The sequence below is a fragment of the Salminus brasiliensis genome, chromosome 25 (assembly GCF_030463535.1).
Source record: "Salminus brasiliensis chromosome 25, fSalBra1.hap2, whole genome shotgun sequence".
NCBI lineage: Eukaryota > Metazoa > Chordata > Actinopteri > Characiformes > Bryconidae > Salminus > Salminus brasiliensis.
This window is the reverse complement of record NC_132902.1, coordinates 5,175,139-5,198,884: the sequence shown is the minus strand read 5'-3', so window position 1 is coordinate 5,198,884 and position 23,746 is coordinate 5,175,139. Positions and strand designations below refer to the sequence as shown.

General features: G+C 42.3%; 2 protein-coding genes across 3 annotated transcripts in view; both read left to right on the top strand.

Annotated features, from left to right (window-relative positions):
- LOC140547885 (RNA-binding protein 43-like) overlaps positions 1-23,746 on the top strand; it is a 97,601-nt gene that overhangs the window by 5,288 nt on the left and 68,567 nt on the right. The window contains exons 6-7 of one of the 2 annotated variants that reach the window (XR_011978527.1): positions 1,302-1,584; positions 6,235-6,369. The gene's annotated coding sequence lies outside the window, so the exon portion shown is untranslated. Of the gene's footprint in view, positions 1-1,301; positions 1,585-6,234; positions 6,416-23,746 lie in introns of those variants that run through there. The other variant, XR_011978526.1, reaches the window with a different exon arrangement.
- The window catches only part of rnd3a (Rho family GTPase 3a), a 33,335-nt gene continuing 23,261 nt past the window's right edge, over positions 13,673-23,746 (top strand). The window contains exons 1-2 of the mRNA XM_072671145.1: positions 13,673-14,389; positions 14,467-14,642. The gene's annotated coding sequence lies outside the window, so the exon portion shown is untranslated. The remainder of the gene's footprint in view (positions 14,390-14,466; positions 14,643-23,746) is intronic.

Sequence of the window (23,746 nt, the reverse complement as noted above, 5' to 3'; positions counted from 1 at the left end):
AACGAAAAGAAGCGAGTAACTACAGATTAGCCCGATGTTATTTGTAATGTTGTACCCGCTGTTCGGGGTAGGTTTACTTTCATTAGCTTTTAGAAACATTAGCAAGTATTTATTAGTCAATATGAGATTTATAATTTCAATATGCAGCCTTATCACAGGTCATGCCAGTTAAATGAAGTGCAAATCTTCTTTATTTTTGCTACTTCTTCCTTTTTTTAAACTGGGGAAAGTCCAGGTGGCAGGGTGGAGGGGTCTCATTTTCCATTGGTTAAATTGCATCTGTTCTGTTACTGCTCTGCTGGCAGTGTATGTTAAACGCTGGCGTTTTGTTCATTTCCATTTCGTCCTAAATAGCAAACAGAAACAGAATAACAGGGTGTTATTGATCTTTATCAGATTTGGCAAAGTATTTATAGTGATAGCAGGAAAAGGCTGTGCTTCCTAGTGAATCCACTAGATGGCGCTCTGAGCCAAGGGGCATTGATCAACTACATCCAACCAAACCAGTATAAGCAGACTGTGCACTAAGACTACTGTTTTTTGTGAAGTAGATGCTGGGTACTGTTAAATGCTGTAGCTTATTTCAGTACTAGCTTGGGTTTCTTTCTCTACATGACTTGTATCCTATATCTAAAGCTATTAGTCCATAGCTGCAGTTGATCTAATGCTGGATTGCTGTTATTTCTTAACTGAGAGAATGACTTGTAGACTTGTAAGCACTGATGCTGCTGAGGGCATGAATAAAACAGCAGTGTGAACTGTCGGGAGTGTTGAAATTAATTTGGAATTCCACCACTTTTTTGAAGTGGTTATAAATGTGTTTTCCGATACAAAGTCCGATACAGATTCCTAACCGATACTTTTTTCAGTACCAACTTCTTTAAATCACACAATGAAAATGGGAGTGGCATAGCCAAAATCAAGTGTGCTGGGTGTATTTACTGACCTCTGAATTGCAGATTAAAGGTGCTAACTTTAAAAATGTGCATGTTGTTGCTGTCATACCAAAACCTTTTATCACCTTTTACAGGAGAAGGGGAAAACCTTTACTTTCAGTGGAAGTCAGTGTAGAAGGATTTTATTCCAGGTCATGTAGGAGCATTTCTATTGGTCCATTCATCATGAATTTTTGACACAATGTAAAGAACAACTGTCCGATTAAAATTATGTCAACAGCAACGGTATGGAATGTTCTTAGACAGCTAGTTGACAGTGCTGATTTATAGAACAAGCGTTCTTATTGGCTTACAGATGCTAAGACCATCTAGCTACTTACTTGCAACTTGCAACTCTCTCCCTAGCAAATCTAATGCCTCCTCCGACACACTGTTCAAACTGCCACCATTGCAATGTCACCGGGGAACCAACTCGCTCAGACGACGGCACCGGGTACCCAGCTCTGATGCATCAGCTAGCGCTGAAGTGATGTGGGGAGAGCGAGCCATCTACCCACCCAGAGAGGACAAGGCCAATTGTGCTCTCTCTGGTTCCGGCTGCTGATGACAGGCACCATGACCAGGATTTGAACAAGTGATCCTCGGGTCATAGTGGCAGCTCCGAAGTCCACTGGACCATTTGGATGCAGTATGGTATATTTTTATACTTTTTAAGTTATTCAGTCGATACCAAAAACGTACTGAATGTCCATGTCCAGTCCTTCTTGCATTTGGCAGCTGTTGTAGTTTTACTGTGTACTCAGGTGCTGTTGACTAAATATGTAAGTGTTGTTCTGCTGATTGCCTGTTTTTCTGCAGGGAAATTTGAATGTGTGTGTTTTTTGTTCTCCTTGTGGACCTGGGTTGCGTTGATTGAGTATTTGGGTACAGCAGTAGCTCCGGTCACAGCCTGCTGTGTTTTTTAATTTATGTGGTCATTTCTGCCCATTTTCCACTTAATTAAGTTCCTAGCTATTAGACAAATTCTAAAAAAACAAAGCCATTCGTCCTGCCCGGGAGATAAGCCTGCTATTAATGCGTCATTAAGACAGTCTCCAGTCGCAGATGTATGAGCCGTTCTGCTATCTCACACCAGCACATTCGGGCTGGCGCTCTTAATATAATAAACATGTCTAGCTGACAGGTTGGCCTAAAGTTTAAAGCAACTCTGTTAAGACTCTATTAACAGCGATTCTAAGGGCCTTTGACTGGCAGGGGGCCCTTAAAATCCTTGCCGGTGACCCTGCTTACAATAGTATACAGTACATGTCCTGTTCTATCTTAGATCATCTTGACACTAAGATCTTTTCAAAAACTGTCCCGTATGGTCTCATCAATGGGTCTCGGGCACCCATGGTCCTGTTGTCCTTCTTTGGAGCCTGCCTGCTGTACGGTCATCTGCCGGTCATCTAACTATCACAGTTTGATTTGTGTCAAAGTGGCTCACATTCTTACTCTTGGACATTTTTCCAGCTTTTTTTACACATCAGCTTCAAGAACTGACTGTTCACTTGATACCTAATACATAGACCACGGATATCCCACCCCATCCCACAAGACAATCAGTGTTGTTCACCTCACCCACCTGTTTTAATGTTCTGGCTGATCAGTGTAGGACTCAAAACCGTTACCAGCCCTTGTCTGAGGCATACCAATGATGAATGGACCAGTCTCACTGTTGCTTGTCAAGACATTTCTGGGATGTCCCATACTAGTTCTTCCTTGGACTGCCCTTTGGTCCAAAGAAGCGGTCTTTGAACAGCTTCATTTAAAATGGACACTTGCAGTGAGTGATACCGACCGACAAGGTTTGAATGAAGGACTGTTATGAGACGTCATTCAGGTGGGGTAGATTGAGGGAAATCAAGCGCCACCCTTTCAGTCCAGTCAGGCCATACGTATGTGCTGGTCTTCCTTGGTCAGAGAGAGAATGGGTTAGTATTGCAGTAGCTGAAAACCCACTTGTTTGTGTTGGTGGTTGATGCGGTGCGGTTGCTGAATTACAGCATGTGACTTGGACCATTCATTTCCAGTCTCTGTGTATGAGTCTGAGCATGTCTGTGAAGGGCCAGGGCGGAGTCTTTAAATCAGGCCGGAACAGCAAAGTCCACCGTTTGCTTTGTTAACTCTTTTTTTTTCTCTTTTCTTCCCCCCCCCCATTTCCCATCAAGTTCCCATAGGCTTAGAGGCATAGACAGGTATTTGGTACCAACAAGCCCTTCAATACAGGCTAAAGTCAGGCTAAAGTCAGACACAACAGCTGGCTAAAAGATACAACACAAAGAGACTGTACACATAACAGTTCAAACGGATTAGAATCACTGCTTACACAAAAACACAATTGTAATATGCTAGCCCTGAGGATCTGTATAGGTTTCAAAGTAGTACTAGTAAATTAGTAAGCTGTAAATAAAGTAAAATTTACAGGTGTGTGAAAATGGCAAAGAGAGCTGATAAACACTGCAAACAACAGAGCAAAGTGAAAAGCATCAAGAACACATAGTTAACAATAACATTTAGATCTGGAATTCATCAGATTTCAAATACATCATTAGAAAAAAATACCCTAGCTAACATGCTAGCCAAAGCTAACGTGCTAATCACGACATAATACAACACACTGAACTGTTACAGTGCATTGTTTCTTTCCCCCTGCTGAAATCTGAAAATCCAGCTCAAGGCCAGCTTTAGCTGGTAGTTGGTTTTTAGATGGTCTAAGGTCAGAAGGTCTAACCATACCATAATCTGGTAAATTAGCCAGTTAACCGGCTCTTGACCAGCATGGTGTATGTTGCGTTTGATATTGGTCTGGCTTGCTCATGCTAGTCAACCCGCTTAGTCTTTCTTGGTCAAGCTGGTCAACCAGCATTGCCAAGTTCAGTCATCCTGGTGGCCTAGCTTAGTCAGGCCTAGTCAGGCCTAGTCTTAAGTCAGGCCTAGTTTAGTCTGGTCATGCTTGTTGACCAGTTAAACCGTCAAACTCAAACAAAGAGCTAAGCTGGTCCAACATCTTAACTAGCTTGACCAGCTTGAATAGCTGGGCAGGGCAGAGTATTGTATTGTATTGTGATTGGCATGTTCTCTTTGGCTAGTGTGTTAGCTTATGGCTAGTGCATTATTGGGGCTAATGTATTGGCTTGTGGCTAACTAGCGAGTGTTACACTGAGACAATATGAAGCACAGATTTTGTGTCGGTGTACTTTTGTAATGGTGAATGCTTTAACACTGAAAACTGAACCATTCTTTTATCGCACTGAAAAATGTACAGAATCGAGACCATCGTACTGAAATAGGTTCTGAATTATTACACAATATAAAAATATTGACTAAAGCGTCTAAACTTTTTCGATGGCTATTTTATAATAGCTTACATCATATGTCCAGTTGCTGAAAACTCCAGCTTAAGACTAGGTTTGCTGGTAGCTGGTTTCAGATGGGGGTTGAAAAGCTGGTCATACTGGTTAACCAGTGTGGTCATGGTCAAGCAAAAACATACCCTATGCTGGTAAACTAGCTAATTAAGCTTGCTGACCAGTTTAGCTTAAGTTTTCATTGAAGTTTGATGGACTAGCTGGTCTGTCAGCATGACCAACTTGACCAAGCTGGTTGCGTATCAATCCTCCCAGCACCTCTACTATCAATAAAAAATACCAACTAGCTCATTAGCTTGTTTACTCTACTCGAACGCTCGACTGCCCGAACACGACACGGATGTAACCCCTCTCATTCTTTCCTTGCCCTAAAATCCCCCCGAAACCAAAACACAAGCACCACACACAAACACACACAAAAGGGACAGACATTAGCATTAGGTTGAATGCAGAGTGTCTGGCAGGCAGGGAGGGGAGGTGGAGCAGCTGTGCTTGTTTGCTGGTGGGAAGGAGGCTGAATGCCAGTCATGTTCTTACATGCCCCGACATGCTCCAGAGAGCTGGATCTGATAGGGACGATATTACAGCCACTTGGTTTCCTGCAGGCTTACTGACTGCAGCCACAGAGCCAGCGGTTTCCACTCAAGGAGTTCCAACATTGTTTAGCTCTAGATAAGTTGCCCACACAGTGTTATTACAGTGGAGATGTCTGTATGAATGTAGCCTGGAATATTTTGGTCTGACATCACATTTTAAATGTGTTTACCAGCTGCTTGTAATGAACATTTGCATTGAGTGTTTTTATTAGCATATATTGCTATTGACTTTATTAATGTTTTCTGAGCATTATTTGCTTATGTTAACAATTATATGTGAACCAGACAAAAGCTAAAAACTGGCTAAAAAACCCTGACATTACCATGGCATAAACACGCAATGACTGGATGTAACAGACAATGATTTTATTGTCTATTCAAATATCAGTGTTGTTACTATTTTTGGTAACTATTCTGATAGATGTGATACTATTATAGCATCAGTTTATATTCTATGCTAATTTAAAGTCAGTAACTCGAACATTACAGTCTCGGTCATGATAACTACCTGTAATGGTAACATGAGATCCTCCATGACATGTGGATTGGTTATGTCACTGTTATGTAAGAGGGCTTTTTTATTAAAAAACACACAAAAAAAAGAGATTTCACACCCATTAATTTAATCTTCCTCTTGGTGGTTGTCTCACAGTGAGAGGTAGTCAGACTAAAGAGCATCCTCCATACGATGAGAAGTCTTAACCCACGGACTTAAATTCACTTAACTTCCCATAAGAAGCAAAATGAGTATCCCTCATTATAAATTAGTAAAGTTAATTGCCAGTTTTATTCACAGATTTATCAAAAACATGCTATCTTTGTATGGTTGTTTGACTGTTTTCCCCTCGTTGAATACAGCATGTAACCGCTCGGTTGAGTTGCCCAGTTAGGGTAAACAGCATTTAGAAGTAAACACTCACAATACAATAAAAACTGCACAATGTTATCGCCAATACCCTTGCTAGAGTAATTTGTGTGTGTTACCTTTAGATTGGCATATCTTTAAAGCCGTTTGCTCTTTACATAATTAGATTTCTGCCATATCCATCAAGCCTCATTGAAGAACACATCTGGAAAGATGGGTAGCTGTAAACATTAAAAACATAATTTTACTCTAGCATGGTTTTGAGGCTGTAATTGAAGGGATTGGCATAATTGTCCATGTTTTATTTACCACATTAAATGTCTATCCTAGGTCTTCTGTTGTATTACAGTAGCTGTTCTGCAATATTTGTTAGTAGCATGCCTAGAATTACCCTAACTGGGCGAGACACCAACAATCATGCCACTTTGAGAATGACTGAGATCATGTTTCCCCTTCGCCCCATTCAGATGGTCGATGTAAATATTACCTGAAGCTGCTGACCCAGATCTGCATGCCTTAATGCACTGGACTGCTACTATGTGATTGGCCGATTAGATAACTGCATGAACGAGTAGATGTACAGGTCTTCCTGATATGTGAACGTGAGTACAAACATATGTGTATTTGTATTTATCGAGTCAATCTGTTTTAATTCCCAGAAGGTGTGCACATGCATGTACAGCCCAATTGCACTGTAGTCTGCAGTATTGAAATATTGGCTGGTCCTACACAGCAGCGTGACCCTGGCTGACCTTAAAGCAGCGCTATTTGACCTGTGACCTGTGACCTTGGTGCTGGGAGTCTTATACTCTCCTTGCTCCCCCACTCCCGGCTTTTCCGGTGCCTGAAGGCCATGAAGAACAAGGGACCTGCAGTTTACTATGCTAATCCCTCCAGTTCTGAGAATCCATATCTGAGACTTACACCTTGACACAACCTTGAAATTTTGCTTTCTGTCCGGTCTGGGATACTTGGAACCAATAGAGAACTGGGTTCTCCTCCAAACCTGTTTAAGAAAGTTGCAGACTGTGAAATTCAACACATTGTATTCAATATCTGCCAATGTTCTTACCTGAATTGTGCTGATTGAGGTACAAAAAGGTCCACAGTCACCGCATATGAAATTGCGGTGAAAGAAATTGAAATTGTGGTTGGTCCTAATAAAGCATAGACATAGGATATTATATTAAAGCCACAAATAATAATAATAATAATACATAGAGGCCACCAGATTCTATATTATACTAAATCATTTAATATGTTGTGGCCACACAACTCAATCTTTGTCTCATCTGAATATATATGTATTTCCTGTGGTTCAGCTGCAAACTTTAGTCAAGCCTGAAGGTGTTGTTTTTAGAGCAGGGCTTCTTTCTTGGACTACAGTCTCTCAGTCCATGGTGGTATAAAACTCACTTGACTGTAGACAGTGATACTGGTGTTCCAGCAGCTTTCAGTTCATGGCAGGCCTGTGCCTTGGTGGATCTTGTGTTGTTCCTGACTAATCCGAGCCAATTTCCTCTTATCTAAGGGGGGCAGTTTGGGTTTTCTTTCAGACCTTGGCAAAGCAGCTACACCTTCCATTAACACGTACTGATGTACAAGTGTTTGAACTGATGATCTTCACTCTGTGTAGTACTTTAAAAGGGTAATATACACTACAGTACCTAGTTAATCTCATCAGCCCTTTAGTAAAGTAAATCAGGTGAGCCGCTGATGGAACTGAACAAATGCACACAGCCGCTGCAGTCAACAGTTCTTCTAACTAGCATAAGCACTGTGCCTATGTTTATTTTTACATAGGGCAAAGAACACCCTTACAGAAGCTATGTAGCTATGTAGCTGTATACTGTATATACTCAGCCATATCAGAATAATAGGAACACTTACCTAATAATGGGAATAACCACCCATGCCTTGGCTGCCTAGCAACATTGTGGCATAGACTGTTTGGTGGCCGTGCTGAAACCTGGATGGACTCGTGTCTGTCTGACACTATTAATATCACCACTATTAACTATCTGTTGTATCTGCTTTGGTAATTTTTATCATTAATGTTTAAATAGTCTGGCCAGAGGAGGATGGGTCCCCCTTGTGAGTCTTGGTTCCTCCCAAGGTTTCTTCCTCCAGCTCTGAGGGAGTTTTTCCTTGCCACTGTCGCCGTTGGCTTGCCGTTGGCACCCCTTCATGTTATTTCTTCTTTCTTCTCTGTCTCTGTCCTTTATTAAGTACTAATTATGTAAATCTGCTTTGTGACGACAACAGTTGTGGAAGTCATCTCAGAATATTAGGACCACCCCTGGTTTGGAATAAGCTCTGGTCCTGGGACGTCATAGATAACATGTGACCGGGCTTGCTGCACAAATGAATAAGCGAGCACACCAGTCAGTTGTAGCAGAGTGCAAAATGATCACATGGACAAAAGATTTGATTTAACTGATGTCCAAAAAGGCATGAAAAAAGGGTACTAGGCGAAGGATGGTAGTATCTCGGTAACCGCTAAATTCCAGGGGGTTTTAGAGCTGCCTCCACAAAGACTTCCCAAGAATGAACTTCTCCCACATTGAGTGCCTCCCAGTGGCATAACAGTGGTGCTCCACGGGCCATTGACGCCAGAGGGGAACAACGACTTTGGCGAGTGGTACAGAGCTATCTCACTATGATGTCTCACTAGTGTCATTGGAGTGGTTATTCCCACTATCAGGCAGTTGGTCATAATATTCCATCATATGACTGTGTATAATAAGTCAAGAAATTTCTTAGAAATAACATGAATTGATAACACTTCTGTTTCCATGCGTAGTTGGAATACTTGTGAATACTGTTTTTTTTTTTGTAGCAGTTGGAATATGAAAAGTCATCTTTTTATGCAGCATAACTATAAAATATGACTGTAAGCAGTGCCTTATGCTGTCCACCAAAGGCTTTGCCAACCCCCTCATTCTAACCCTTCACGTTGCCGTGGTAACGGGATGGAAACTGTCCAGGCTGCCCGGGGGGGGGGAGGGAGGGAGGGGGGGGTGCAGTGGGGTTTAAAAGAGTGTTGTGTGGAGTGCAGTGGGGTTACAATAACCTCTGGCCCAACCACACACACACACACACACACACACACACACACACACACACACACAGACACGCGCACACACTGCAGCCTTTGGAACTCTCCTGTTGGCGGCTACTCTGTGTTAGCTGAAAGGCTTTCATCAGTCTCAAGGTTTCGGCCTTTTCATACCTACCTCTCGCCTCTCTTCATTGCTCTCATAGAGACACACGCATGCACACACACACACACACACACACACACACACACACACACACACACACACACATACACTCTCTCTCTTTCACTCTGTAGTGTCGCCGCCTTGCTGAAGGGCCAAGGCTGTAATTTGAATGGTTCTAATTGGTTTTGTCATTTACCCAGACCAGACTAGGCCTTTGTGTTTCATTCTCTCTCTCTTTCGCTCTCTCTCTCACACACAGACACACACACGCTCTATCTCGTCAGCCTCAGTCGTTGGTAATGGGTGTGGGCCTTCTTTGTGCACTCTGAGTGACTGTATGCATTGCACTTCTACAAATCTACAAAGCCGGAATATCTATCGGTTGACCCGAGTTCATTATTTGCACAAGAGCACTGTGAGTGGAATGAGGCCTGTGATTGCTTTGTGTCTCTGTAAAAGAAATCTGTTTATACAGCACACCTTGTAAAGGAGCACGGCAGATGTGACTGAGTGTCGTTTTGGGTGTAGACGACGCCACAAGGGAGGGAGATTAACATCTGTTTAGGTAACAGATGCATAGTGTTTGTGCACTATTCGTTTAACCGAATTATCTGTATTTTGTATGTGGGCCACTGTAGGTACTTTGTAGGTACTCACACTCTTTGGTAGTCTTAGCACTGACATAGCAGGGAAAAACTCCATCATCAGGCCAGCAGAAATGAACATCATCTTTCGATGCGATTTACAGGGTGTAATGACCAGCATGGCTAGCTTATGCTAATAATTTAGTAACTGTATCTGGTATTTTAATGTAAACAAGCTTAAATGTTGGGCTTGTAGTCAACTGTTATCTTTAGTAATAGTTTAGTAATATATCTGGTAACAAAAGATGGAATCATGAATCACCGATTAGCCACTGAGGTCATTTAAAATGGCTAGTTTTGCCTGACCTGTGAGAATTGAGACGCAATTATTATTATATATAAGACCCGGTGTTCTAAAATCTATACTATACCACACATGCCCCTACATTTGGCTAATGCAGCTCAACAGCGGTGTAGTGCAATAAATGTGATCTCAATATGGGATATCATATTACCCAGCATGCAACACAGTTCGGTTCCATTCATGTGTGGGAACTCTAGCGTTCCCGCTGCCAAGAGTTCGATCAGACATGCAGCCCATCCAGTGAAATAAAATTACAAATGGCATTTGTAGATAAGCTATTGGAGCCAGGGAGGACTTGTCTGCTGTGAGGCTGTAGAATATTTTCTCTCTGACTCTCAGCTGTTGCTATGGCTGCTGCTGCCGCCGCTACCGCAGTGGAGCCATCACCTCCGCCACGATTAGGTAAGTATCCATGCTGTTAAACGTGTTTATTCAGCCCACTTACAAATTCGAGTCAAGAAGCAGCTGCTGGAGATATTTATTCGGCTTCAAGGAAAGTGCAAAAATAACTCCAGTCCAACTGCACAGGGGAGAAAATGTAACATTAGCATAGCCTAAGGAGCGCAGTACTACACTAAACGCGGCCTTCACACTTCAAGACTCGTGTATTCACGTTGTTAGAAATGCATACCCTTCCACTCACTGACCACTTACTGACCTTACAGTTCCACTAACGAGTTCCAATCGGTTGTCATGCACAATTAATGTCTTAGGTTTATTCATCATTGGTCAGTTTCTGAGCACAGGTCAGAATGTCGGCATAATCAGACACCATTAGAAAGGTGATCTGGCAAAGCAGAACATTAATTAAACCCATAATAGAGTATTATGGTTGGTGGTATCAGTGACAACACATGGATGCTCAGTTGCCTGGAATTGGAGAGCAGACTCTTAGTGGAATTGGCTGCCAGCCCTTGGTCAACAGCATTGACCTTGGCATAGTAGAGGCATAGTAGGGTGTTTGTGGTGTGGGTAGAAGTTTATCAAGCCCAGTGACATGTGCATGGGCTTCCCTGGCATACAAGGCCAACCCAATGAAAAGATTACAAGTATTTTGCCACCTCTTGACAGACTCTCTCTTATTAATGCGGCAAAATATTTTTACTAGGGCAAATGACAGGTTAAACCTGTGCTCAGCACGGCTCAGTTAGACAACAATGGCCGCTGAAATTAAGAGGCTGAGTGTACACTGCTGTACTAACAAGATTATATTTGGGTCGTTTAAGCTGAAAAATGGGCCTCCATTTCAGTTCTGCTTTTGCTAGGTCAGATTGCCCTCACCATTTGCCTTTGGTGGAATCCAATCAGCATCTAAACAGCCATTGTTATATTACTTCAGGTGAAATTTGTTGGAAGGGTAGACTTCTAGAGCAGAGCTTACTCGGACATTATCGTGATTTTGTGCAACTTCAAACCCCCAAAAATGGCAGACCAGCTTTTCATAAGCAATAAATGACTTAAAAAATACTATGTTTGAACTGTAACAAACTCCCTCTGTCATACACAGCTGATTATGTTACTTTGCTCAACATAACATAACTCGCATCAACAAAACAAATGCACCAGTTTTGATTCTAACCAGAAACATTTATTTTATTTATTTATTTTGCTTTTTTTTTTTTTTTTTTTTTTTTTACAAATCCAAGGTTTGCGTGGTTAGCTACTTAGCTTTCTGAAGCTATCTTAGCTCAGGATGCTAATACTCGCCACTTAAGTTGTCGTTATTGGGTTCCATGCTTGTTTGAGGAACTTTGGGCTAAACGGAGAGATTTTTGCCTTGTGTTTGAAATACGATGTGTGCTAACACTGCAACATACTCAACTGACATCCCTGCTAAAACAAATCATCCCAGCCAGCACTAACTGGTCAAGCTAGTTAAGCTCTTGACCAGCATAGGGTTTTTTTTGTTGTTGTTTTTTTTAGTTGTTCAACGGTTTAGCTGGTCTTACAAAACATGGACAACCTGACCCAGCTAGCTAACTTGTAACTCGGTCCTGCAGATTTCTTCTGTACAACATCCGGAGAATTCGACCCTTCCTCTCCAGAGAGGTCTCCCAGGTGCTCGTTCAGTCTCTCGTCACTTCAAGACTTGACTACTGCAACTCTCTTCTGGCTGGTCTCTCTCTCTGCGCACCATCAGACCCCTGCAACTCATCCAGAATGCAGCGTCACGGGTCGTCTTCAATGTCCCTAAATTCAGCCATGTCTCTCCACTGCTACGTTCTCTCCACTGGCTTCCAGTAGCTGCCCGCATCAGATTCAAAACCCTGACGCTGGCCTACAAAGCCAAGAATGGACCAGCCCCTCCGTACCTGATGGCAATGGTCAAAAGCCGATCCGCACCAAGAGCCCTTCGAGCTTCAAGTACGGCTCGGCTCGACCCCCCATCCCTCAAAATCCACGGAAGACAAGCGTCCAGGCTTTTTTCTGTCCTGGCACCAAAGTGGTGGAACGAGCTGCCCCTGGGTGTCCGAACGGCCGAGTCGCTCGCTGTCTTCAAACGCAGACTGAAGACCCACCTCTTCAGAGAGTACTTGGACGAATAGTTCTATGGTCGCCTTATTGTATTTAGTAATGTCTAAGCTTAGAGGTATCTTTTGAATTATTAGTCTATTCTAACTAGCTAAGGCTTTTCTTGGGTAAATAGCAAAGCACTTTTATAAGTCGCTCTGGATAAGAGCGTATGCTAAATGCCGTAAATGTAGCTAACCAGTATGACCAAGCTTTGTTGATCAGCATGATCAGCCTGGCCAAACCAGCTTTACCAAAACTAGTTAACCAGCTGATTGACCAGCTAATCAGTCAAGAGCGAAGTGTTCACTAGCACAGGGTGTGTTTTAACCTGACTGACCAGCTTTTCAAGCACCTTGACCATGTAAGACCAGCTTAGGTCATCCAATTAAAAAGGTGGTCTTGAGCTGGTTATTGCAGCAGGGGTAAAACTGATCATCTGGATGTACTAAGATGTTCCACTGCAGTTGTTCCAACTAGTCGTTTTTAATTTTGAGTCTTTGTTTTTTTTGTTTTTTTTACTACAGTTAGAATTTCACTAAATCACAGTACTTTTAATTGAGTGTGGGTTTAGGCTGCTGTACCCACCTCTGCATGGGGCATTGCCATACATATAGAATGAAGTGTGTGTGTGTGTGTGTGTGTGTGTGTGTGTGTGTGTGTGTGTGTGTGTGTGTGCGCGCGCGTGTGTTTACTTGGCACTAGTGTGCTGTGCTAGATCTTTCAGCACAAAGTAAAACAAAAGTGTTAATGTTCCCTCCTCCCACAATTTATACATGTATGTGTGTGTGTATGTATATGTGTGTGTGTATGTATGTATGTGTGTGTGTGTGTGTGTATATATATATATATATATATATATATATGTGTATATATATATATATATATATATATATATATATATATATATATATATATATATATATATATAATTACACACACACACACACACACACAAACTCAGCATGTGTCTCCCCCATTAAAGAATTATATAGAGAATTAGCATACATGCCTGGTTTCACTCAGGTTCTCCTCTAAGGTTAGCCTCTCGTTACTCATGTAAGCTGCAGTCTAAACAGTGTGTTAGAGAACACACCAGTGCTAAATGATCTGCATTTAGCTACAGTACACAAACACACCTCTCAGATATGCAATGGCCATTAAAAGTTTGGGATCCTATGATGTCCGTCTAGTTTGCAGCAGTGTAAAAAAAATTCATACCTCGACTCATTAACAACTTCCTAATTCACAGGACTCCGCAGCCCTTAAGACAAACCTGTACGCTGGAGCAAATCTACAAGCTTTAGAACATTGTTTCCCACAGGGTGTGATAGCAAAAATCTCATTCATTTTCCTCATTGAGAAGCCCAGCTTGGGTGCCCTTAAATGTTGTTGTCCTCACATGGCATCCATCCATGCAAGCACACAGATAGCTCTCTTGGGTGCTGATTGGGGTTAATTACCTGTAAAGAAGTGGAACGGAAGCTAAAAGAGACTCAAGGCCACGATGCGCAGGAGGTGAGGAGTGTCTGTGCCATGCTGATTTGACATGGAGAACTGATTGGTGGAAACAGGAACCCCGTTTTCAACCCTAATTTGGAACGAATGGTCAATAATGCTGCAGTTCATCCATCCACCCAAGGAGAGCCTGTTTAGTACAGTAACCAAGAAATCCACTAAACACACACACACACACACACACACACACACACAGACTGTCAATTACACTCATATTTCTTTCTCTCCCCAAAGAACGGAGGAAAATAACAGCAATAAAACACACAAAACACCTGGGGCAGCAAATCTATCAAAATTGGAAAGAGTGGAAGGAAACGAGAACGAGAGACTGGGAGAGCGATTATGATGATGATGATGATGAAGATGATCCCTGGGCAAAGGAAAATTGGACTTTGACCACCTAGGCAATCACTGCAGTGTTGTAAGTACACAAACTCGAATCTCACTCCCATTCTCTCCCTACTCTTCTGTTTCTCACTCTCTCGCTCTGTGTATCAGTGTCCACAAGGCAGGGGAAGACTAGCCTATATGAAGACAGCCAAGAGGTTTCATCTGGCAGGCTCCACAGTGCAGACTGTTATTAAGAAATGGCTGTTCAGAGGAATTGTGGATGTCAAGATGAGATCCGCAAAAGACCATGATCAATACTCTCTGGGAGAACTGCTCATACGCTGGTAAGACAGGCAAATCAAGTCAAGTCAAGGGGCTTTTATTGTCATTCCATCTGAGTACAAGTACACAGTGGAGCAGCATTACGTTCCTCCAGGACCATAAGGCAACACGGAACACAAGCAATACAGTACAGAGTATTAGCACTACTGAAAGCTAAATAGGCCGCTACTATGTAGCATTAAATGTAGCGGCGAGCAGTGACTGGAAACTAGTGTCGCGTGTTTACACCATTCAGTGTTGAGGTAAACACACAGGCCCCCAGCACGGAAGCAGAGCAGGCTGAATGGATTTGTCTGGAGTGGAGATCCGTCATCCACGTTTCCGTCAACACAAAAACATAGCAGTGCTTGAAATCGCGCCGGGTAGCCCGCTGGATCCAGAGATAGCCCACCCTTGCACATACTTCGGCTTGTTTGCCGCCTGTCCGCCCCCATGGTGTCCCTTTTCTCGTCCGGCTGCTTCACGCAACTCCATGGTTCATAGCAAGCCTAGCGCGTGTAGCTCTTCATGCAGTCTGAAAGCAAAGCTTGTAGCTGATTCTTTATCTGTAGCAGGGTCTGATATTGGCAGAATTTACACTGTGCAATTCGGACTCCGGCATAATCATCGTGGAAGAGACATAATAAGGAAGTCTGAGGCTTTTAACCTTATTGGCTATGCAGTTTTGCCAGTGTGAGTGCACAGGCTCATTCAGAGTGACGTTCAGGGACTCGTTTCTTATTTGTGTTTTCTAGTTTAGCTGTTTAGAACACTACTGCAAAAACCTAGAATTCAGAGTTTAGAGTTATTAATGCCAGATTAAACGGCAGACATGGAGGCCAATCAGGGTCATTGCTGTAATGGTCACAATTCTAATAAATGAAGCAGATGTGCTGTTTGACAAAGTGCTACAGCACCAGCTACGCAGAAGAAGTCATATTTAGGCTATAAACAAACATGAATCCGGCCCAGGATTCCAATGGCCATTAGCTGTATGCATCTACATGCCCTTTTTTGTCCAGCAGATGAAACAGATACAGCGATGTAAACAAAAGGGCAGAGACGTATTTTAAACTGACCAGAGACTAGCTTTAGGCTTTGTCTTTGGTAGAAGAAAAAAAAAAAACACAACAATTTTCCTTCTCCTCCGAGCGTGGGCAGACAGGAATGTCCCACCCTTCTCCAGGCCCCAGCCTTGGGCCTGCAATAATAACTAATGATGCTAGCATGCTGACGCCATATGGAAAAACAGCAGATTGGAGCTTTATAGGAGATTCCAGGCGCAGTGGGCTTCAATAGAGCGAGGGGTGTGATAAACAGAGAACTCTTAACTGGCGTGCTTCACGTTGCATACTTCAGACACACCACAGTCACTGAGTGAAAGGCTTGTGTACTGAGACTTCTAGCGATAGCTACTTGCGATACATCTGTGGGGCTAAAAATAAGCTTAACATGCCTTAATGTAACACAACAGCAATCTTGGAACACAAAAAAAGTCAGTGAGAAATAAATAAATAAATTAAACTGCATGACGTTTTATGTGAAGGCAAATCCTCTCAATTACAACCCATTAAAAGGAGACAGCTAACCACAACTTTGGGACACCAAATCTTTAGAACAGTAATCCATGCTAAGCTGTTTATAATGAGTTTGAATGGAGGGCAAAAAAAACCACAATATTATGATATTATCCTTTTGTCTTTAGCTTACAAACTTGTTCTTTTGGTGCTAAAGGGGGAGAGAGGTTTGATGTTCCTTGTTCTTGTTGTTTCTGAGCCAAAACTAGCATTTCGCAAGGTATTTGCCATGCTAAGGTGTATTCTGTTGTGCGGCATTGTGTCCCTCAGTTTCAGTAAAAGCCTTTAGCCAAAAATCAAATTAACATGATTGATCACTGACCTTCCATCAGTCTAGACATGTGTGATATCTGACGTGTGCTTCTTTGGTTTACGAATAGAGGTGCTGGGCTAATGTTGCTAATAACCACTGGAATTAGACTTTTCTTTAGATTAGGCAGTGGGCCTCCAGGATGAGGAGTAGGGCTGGGGAACACTGCTGTAAGCAAGCTACCACTTGCCCATAGATTAGTCATAGTACTTTACTATGAAGCTATTATAATGCATATAGGCTTCAAAATGCACACAACCAAGGCCTTGCTTTTCACCAAAGGTTGTTTGAGGCAGTTTGCAAGTAAACTTTTGAAACCAGCACAGAGGAAACTCTATAGTTGCGGTGCTCCACTCCTGTTTTGTTATTCTAGCTTTAACGTGCACATTAAAAGGGGGCGTATTAATAAAATTCTCTTTACTCAGGCCTGAAATGGCAGAGACGTTTTTTTATTTGCATAAAAGCTTCTTTCAAAGTGGACGCCCTCCGTGTTTTTTTCCCTCTATAGAGCAGCCTGCCTGTGTTTTATTATTCATAAAGTATCATTGCAGACCATTAGCTGAGAAAGTCCTTAAGAGCGCTGTTATTTTTCCTGGATAAGAGTTTTTCAATGCACCTCCACCCTCACGCCTGCTCCGAATGCGTGACTGCAGAAATGGAAAGATGATTACGAGCTCGGTAATTAGTCTATAATCGAACAGCTTGACGCCTGAATAATGATCGACTTTGGGTGCAGAATTAATTGCTACTCTTGGGGAACATGGAATATCCAAATGATACCTTGGAAGAAATCAACACATTTTGTCAAAACACTCTTTGTCTGTGTTCTAGGGATTTACCACATGTGTCATCCTTAAATATGCAGTTTTACTGATATGGCTGACCGGTTTGAGCTGTTATATTTGTATATATATATAACACCCCAAACCGATTTGTGTATATATATATATAAATTTGTCAAATCTTTCCCTTTTTTCCCCAAATTATTTTTCTTCCCAATTTGTAGCTGCCAATTAATCCACCTGTTCGTAACTCCCCCGGGCTCAGCAGTGCTAGGAGAGAAAGACTTAACACATCTCCTCCAATGCATGCGGAGCATTGGGTCTCCAGCTCCACCACATCAGCTGACAGACAGTGCCGGCCAGCACTGCTTTAAGAGTGTTAAAGACCATGTAAAAAGATTTTAATCCAAGTCATTTTGCAGCATTTCTATTGGTCCATTCAGCATGACATTTTAGCAAAGTATGTAAAACAACTGATTGAAACCATTTCAGATGTTGAAAACTGCAAACTGCAAGGGTTTTACATGACATTAACAATATGCTAGCTTGGTATCACTTCACTAGAATCAATAAAACACCATCATCGAATTTCACATTTTCCAAATTTCAATGTAACTCAATCAAGTAAAATGTGGAGAAAAGTACCTTGGTGTTTTTCTGGTGAGTTTATGCAGCAGGAAGAGCATGATCCAGAGGGTAGGCAATGATGTTCGGGCAGTCAGAACCATGTAAATGAAGTACATCACATCACACCATTTTTACCAGGCTGTCAGACATGGTGACACATTTTATATGTATATACATTTAAAGACCATTGGCTATCCTAAGCGAAATGCATTAGCGTGGCATATCAGCAACAGCTGCTGGTTCCATGTTGAAAGAGCGAAATGACCAAATGATTGGCGCCACTCCAAGAATTACACAGTCAGCAGGAGGAATGTATTGGATATGTACTGAAACATGAACATCCTTGGTATTAATATGCTTTGGCAAAACCCTGCAGCAATGCACTTCATCTGTATCATGCTGCCTGCTTGATCTTCTTAAAGACTTCATGCACAGATGTCAGACAGACTGTGATGGTGGGTCAACAGTTCACTCTGCTGGGAGGCTCTTGTCCAGGGACACTGTGGTGAGATACAGTGCATACTGTAAACATGCCATAGAATGGAAAACCGTAGTTGGCATAGCTTAATAATGAGACTTCGGTACATGGATGTGACAAACCTTGAACCTCAAACCCTGTTGTATCTACAAATCCAGCAGAACCAAAACAGAGCTGTAAAACAAGCCAATTCCAAAAATACAAAATCGTGTTGACTTATTATATTATTATTATATTCCCCCAAAAAACATCCAGTCCACTAGAGAAAGCCTCTCAGGGCTAAACACAATGAGTTCATGTTGAGGAGAAGATGCAAAAAAAAAGCTAAAAGCTAATAGTAGACTGATCAGAGAAGGGAAAAGCAAGCGGATGCTAGGTGGATGGATGCTAGGTTTAAAGCTAACCCACTCGACCATCTACAATCTCTTCAGCTAGCACATTGTACCGAGAGGACTTTAAATAATTTGCGAATAAATCCAGTAAGACTTGTGAATAATTTGCGAATAATCAATGGCACAGCAGGTAGTGCGTGTGTCACATAGCTCCAGGGGCCTAGGCTTAGGGGTTAGATCCTTGCTCCAGAGTTTGGTGTCTTCTCCTTGCTTCGGCTGCCCCTACCTTGGCTTCCTTTCGCCTCCCAAAAAATCACATGGTAGGTGAATTGTCTATGCTAAATTGCCCCTAGGTGTGAGTGTGTGAGTGAAGGGTTGTGTGGAGTACCCTGAGATGGGCTGGCGCCTTGATCCTACAAGAAAATAGGTTTAACAGAAAACTAGTTCACCTCCACCTCCAGTGCAGTTCAGTTCTCTTCTAGCTTCTAATATTTAATAGAGAGTGAGAATCATGTAAAATTTACAGCGCTGACTGTAAAAAAACAGTGTGCTCTGAATCTGCATGACATGGGAATGGAATTCAGCATTGGTCACACATTGAGAACTGAGTCTGTATTGAGGATTGGCCGTAGTGTAGCCAATTTTCAAAGCCATTTCAGGAATTCTGTTGGCTGGTGATGCCTGAGAATCCTTTCAGCACATGAACCAAAACACTGAGCTGCCATCGCATGCTGCATTAAAATGCTGACTTTCTTAATTTGCTTATTGTAGTGCGCAGTGGAGGTGTGGGGTAAGAGGTATTAGGTCAGAGGGTGAGTTACGTGGAAGGCTGCGGCAGCCTGTTGCAACATGACCAGTTAAACACTTAATCGTTTTGTATAGCTCGCAGGCCTGGGTGAGTATCGGCAATATGGCATTCAGCAGACTGACTCCTATGATTCAGTGTTGAGCTGCATTGTGTGAGAAGCAGGACTCCTGTGGTTTTTCTCTTTCCTGAATCACGTTCTTGAATCTCTGAGGCCATCCTACAAGCTTACTGAGTCTGGCGATATGACTCAGTGTGTACACACATGCTTATTGGTCTCAGGGCAGAACATGATCATACTCATGTTGTTTTCAGTTGCATTTGGAGTCTATTTGTACAATGTGTTGTACATTGATATGACCGTATTAGCAATGTGAATTTGGACTTGATATTTGCAGTATGTCTGAGATATAGTGAATGGACATTTGGCTCAATCAACTGTCTTAATCGCAATTAAATTAAATTAATCAAATTTTTACTTTAAAATAAAAAGATTTACAATCATCTTGATGCTCCACTGACCTGTAGTAATGTGAGTAGCACTGCTATCATTGCTACTTCAGACTCAGCACGCTGCTACCTGCACTATGGAACTTTGGTGAAGCTAGCAGGTAAACACTTGTGAGAAATGTGTAATGCTGTGAAACCCCAGGCCTATTTCTGTAAAAGCCTGTTATATTACTGGACTTCCTCAGTCCATGATTCTTTCACTTCAGATGCCGCTTCTGTATCTCTCAGCTTGTAAAATGCATGTGGAAGGCGTGTCTTTTAGGAGTGACTTTGTGCTAATTCCACTTCCTTTCTGTAGGGGGAGCTACACACAGATAAGCCATACCATTAGTACTACTGCCCTACTGTTGATAAAGCCCCCCTTGTGATGCCATAACAGATCTGACTACTTGAGGCATGGACTCCACAAGACCTCTAAGTTGTGAGGTGGGGCTTCCATGGATGAGTGAGCCTTAGGTACCAGTTGCTTATGACACTGTTGCTGGTTCACTGGTTGCTCTTTCTTGGACAACTTTTGGTAGGTACTATCCACTGCACGTCAGAAAAAACCCACAAGACCTGCCTGATTTTGGTTTTGGAGATGTTCTGACCCAGTCGTCTAACCTTCACAGTTTGGCCATCTGTTCACTTGCTGCCCAATATATCCACTCCTTGACAGATGCCACTGTAGATGCAGATAATAAGTATTTTTGCTTTTCACCTGTCAATAGTGCTAATGTTATGGCTGATCAGTGCAGTTTGGAGTGTTTAGGGGCCAAATATATATCAGTAGTACAACAAGGCACCAGAGAAATACATTTTGAATCAGATATATATGAAAGTCGCCCAAATCGGAACTGCAAATGTCAGATTCAGTGTGTTCCTTGCCAGTCACACAGAAAATTACTGATTTTGATTCAAAAAAAAAAATACTGATCAGATTCTGCAAGCTTATTAGAGCTGCTGTAGCAAAGACCTTTCCTCATGACTAGTCAAGATTGAGGCAAGACCAAGCCTAAGGAGACTAAATCCAAGTGAAGATCAAGGTAAAGATCGAGTCTCAAAGGGGTCTGAGACCACGTAAAAATGTGAGAGAGGTTTAATCATGGCCGAATCCAAATGAGAATGATGAAAAAGATGGGATTTGGGCCATTTTTACCTGCTGTGTGGACTTAGCCTATAAAAAAAGCCTATATTTTCAGTACGTCTTGAAAAACTGCATGCAAGAACATAAAAGGACTGACTATGACCAATTAGAGAGAGACTGTGAAGAACAAACATTGTAATATATATGTAATATGTGATGCAAAATGTTGTGATGTTATACTGTTGCCTTATTACCCCTCCCCCTATCCGTTGTGCTCAGTGGTGTGGAGGGGGAGGAAAAACATGATGTTGTTGGCTAATATTATTTTCCCCTCCTGCTGGTGAACAGTGCTGTAATCCAAACTCATGACATTTTAGAGTCATTACAAGCAAACAGCATTACATTTTATGAAGAAAGATGGAGGCTCTGTGCTTTCTAAATGATATGATATGCTATGATGAATCATGCATGATATGACGAGACACGAATTTACAAGGTAGAGAAGGTCTATTTTGATTTCATGGTAAATCCAATACGCCACAGATATGTGTAGATGCACTGTCTGAGCTTTATGTTAACAAATGTCATAAAAACACCTTAGAGAAGTCTCTCCAGCCTTAAGTGTGGAGTAGAACTGGAAGGTCATGAGTGCTGTCACTCTTGTAGTGTGATGATTGATTCCACAGCAGTCAGACTAATCTTGAGATGGAGGAAACCTCTTCAAAGGGCCTTGCTGCAAGCCCATGGTCTCATTTTTTTTTTAGTGTCAGTCTGGGCGGCAGACGGAGATGCGACCACACCTGAAAGTTAATCTCTGCCTGATGAACGGCAGTATCAAAGCAGAGGATATGAAAACTGAGGGAATGAAGCAGAGGTTAGCTGTCTGATTACGGTGATGCATTACTGGAGCTGAAGTTGCGTTATAAAGGTAGAACTCAATTCTCCGTCCATTGACGTGTCTTTGGATATAACCTGCACTGGGTTAAGGCCACATTTCAGGATATCTCATACACCTTAGCAGGCAGTGGTAGGGAGGAGAAAATGGATCTCTTTGTTCCCACAGAACTTAGTGGTTGCTATGCTCTCTAACCGGAGTTTGGAGTGTTTAATATCCCAGGTCTTGCCTTAGGGAACAGGAATGCTGTATAAACTGATGAGCATACATACACATAGCCACGCTCAAAGAATATTGCTTATCCACTGCCAAAAGGCAAATGGAACATTTCATCTAATCTGTTCTATAGATTTTCCACAGCTGACACAAAGGACACAATCAAACATTTACGTATTTGAGAGACCTTTTTTAGGGCTGTAGCCGAGATCAAGTTCAAGACTATGACTGGTTGAGATCCAAGTCATAGTCTCAAAAAAGTCAAGACTGAATCCAAATGAGACCAAGTGAAGATTGAGTCCAAAGGAGAGAGCGAGAGAGACTGAGTCTAAATGAGAAACCAAGCCATTTCAGAGTCCAAATGAGAGAGAGACCAGATCAGGGTTGAATCCCAATGAGGTTGGGTCTAGACTGAGTCTAAATGAGAGACCAAGCCAAAGCCAAGTCCAAATGAGAATGAGGTTGAGTCAAGGCTGATTCCAAATTAGAGAGAGGCTACATTAAGGCTGAATCCCAATGAGAATGAGGTTGAGTCAAGGCTGAGTCCAAATGAAAGACCAAGCCAAAGCCAAGTCCAAATGAGAATACAGTTAAGTCAAGGCTGAGTCCGAATGAGAATGAGGTTGAGCCAAGACGAATGAATGAGACAAACTCAAAACTTGAAAGACTAACTACCTCATCATACAGCATCAATACCTGACCTTGCTTCTGAATGCAGTCAAATCCTCACAGAAATGTTGCAACAACTAGTGTAAATCCTTTCCCAAAGAGTAAAGGCTGTAACTGCAACAAAGTGTCTGCAAACTCCCAATTTACACCCTTTTTATTTCAGAAGCAGTGGTTGAGCAGGTATCTACAAGCATACGCATGGAGAGTTCCCACAGTGGGGTTGATGCTTTTGGTGGAGTAATCTGCTAGAGAGGAGGAGGGAAAAGCCTTGTTTGGATAATGTGTGTGGTATGCTTATAGGTTCCCAGGAAATGTCGGGGAGACGCTGAAGCGAGGACCGCGGATCATAAAGCCAGGATGAAAGACATTCTGCCTGTAGAGCTGCTATTAAAAGAGCCGAGACGTCGAGCTGAGCCTATACATCTGCTCTACAGTACATACTTCAGACTTACAGAGGCTATGGATGACAGAGGGAGGGGTGGGCCTGGAAACAAGACATAGGAGCTATGAGAGAGAGGATTGGAGTGAGGGAGGAATGAGGAACATACGAGGTACAAAAAGACTAGCATTAGATATGTTGCCAGTGGGTTCATTTTTACCTGCTCCAGAAAGTCCTATTCTATTGGCAGTACTTCTCTACAGGGACTAGACAAGCTGTGTATGCGCATTTGCACATCTGTATCAGCAATGGGTGCAATGTAAAGAAGCTCAATGCATTCATTAGAAGGGCTGTCCACAAACATTTGGACATATGGTGTGGTACCCAGCTAATTTTTTTCTAATATGTGTAGTAGGTTTATCAATGTGTGTAAGTGCACGCCTGTGTTTTACACCTGTGTAGTAAAGCACTGTAATCGAAC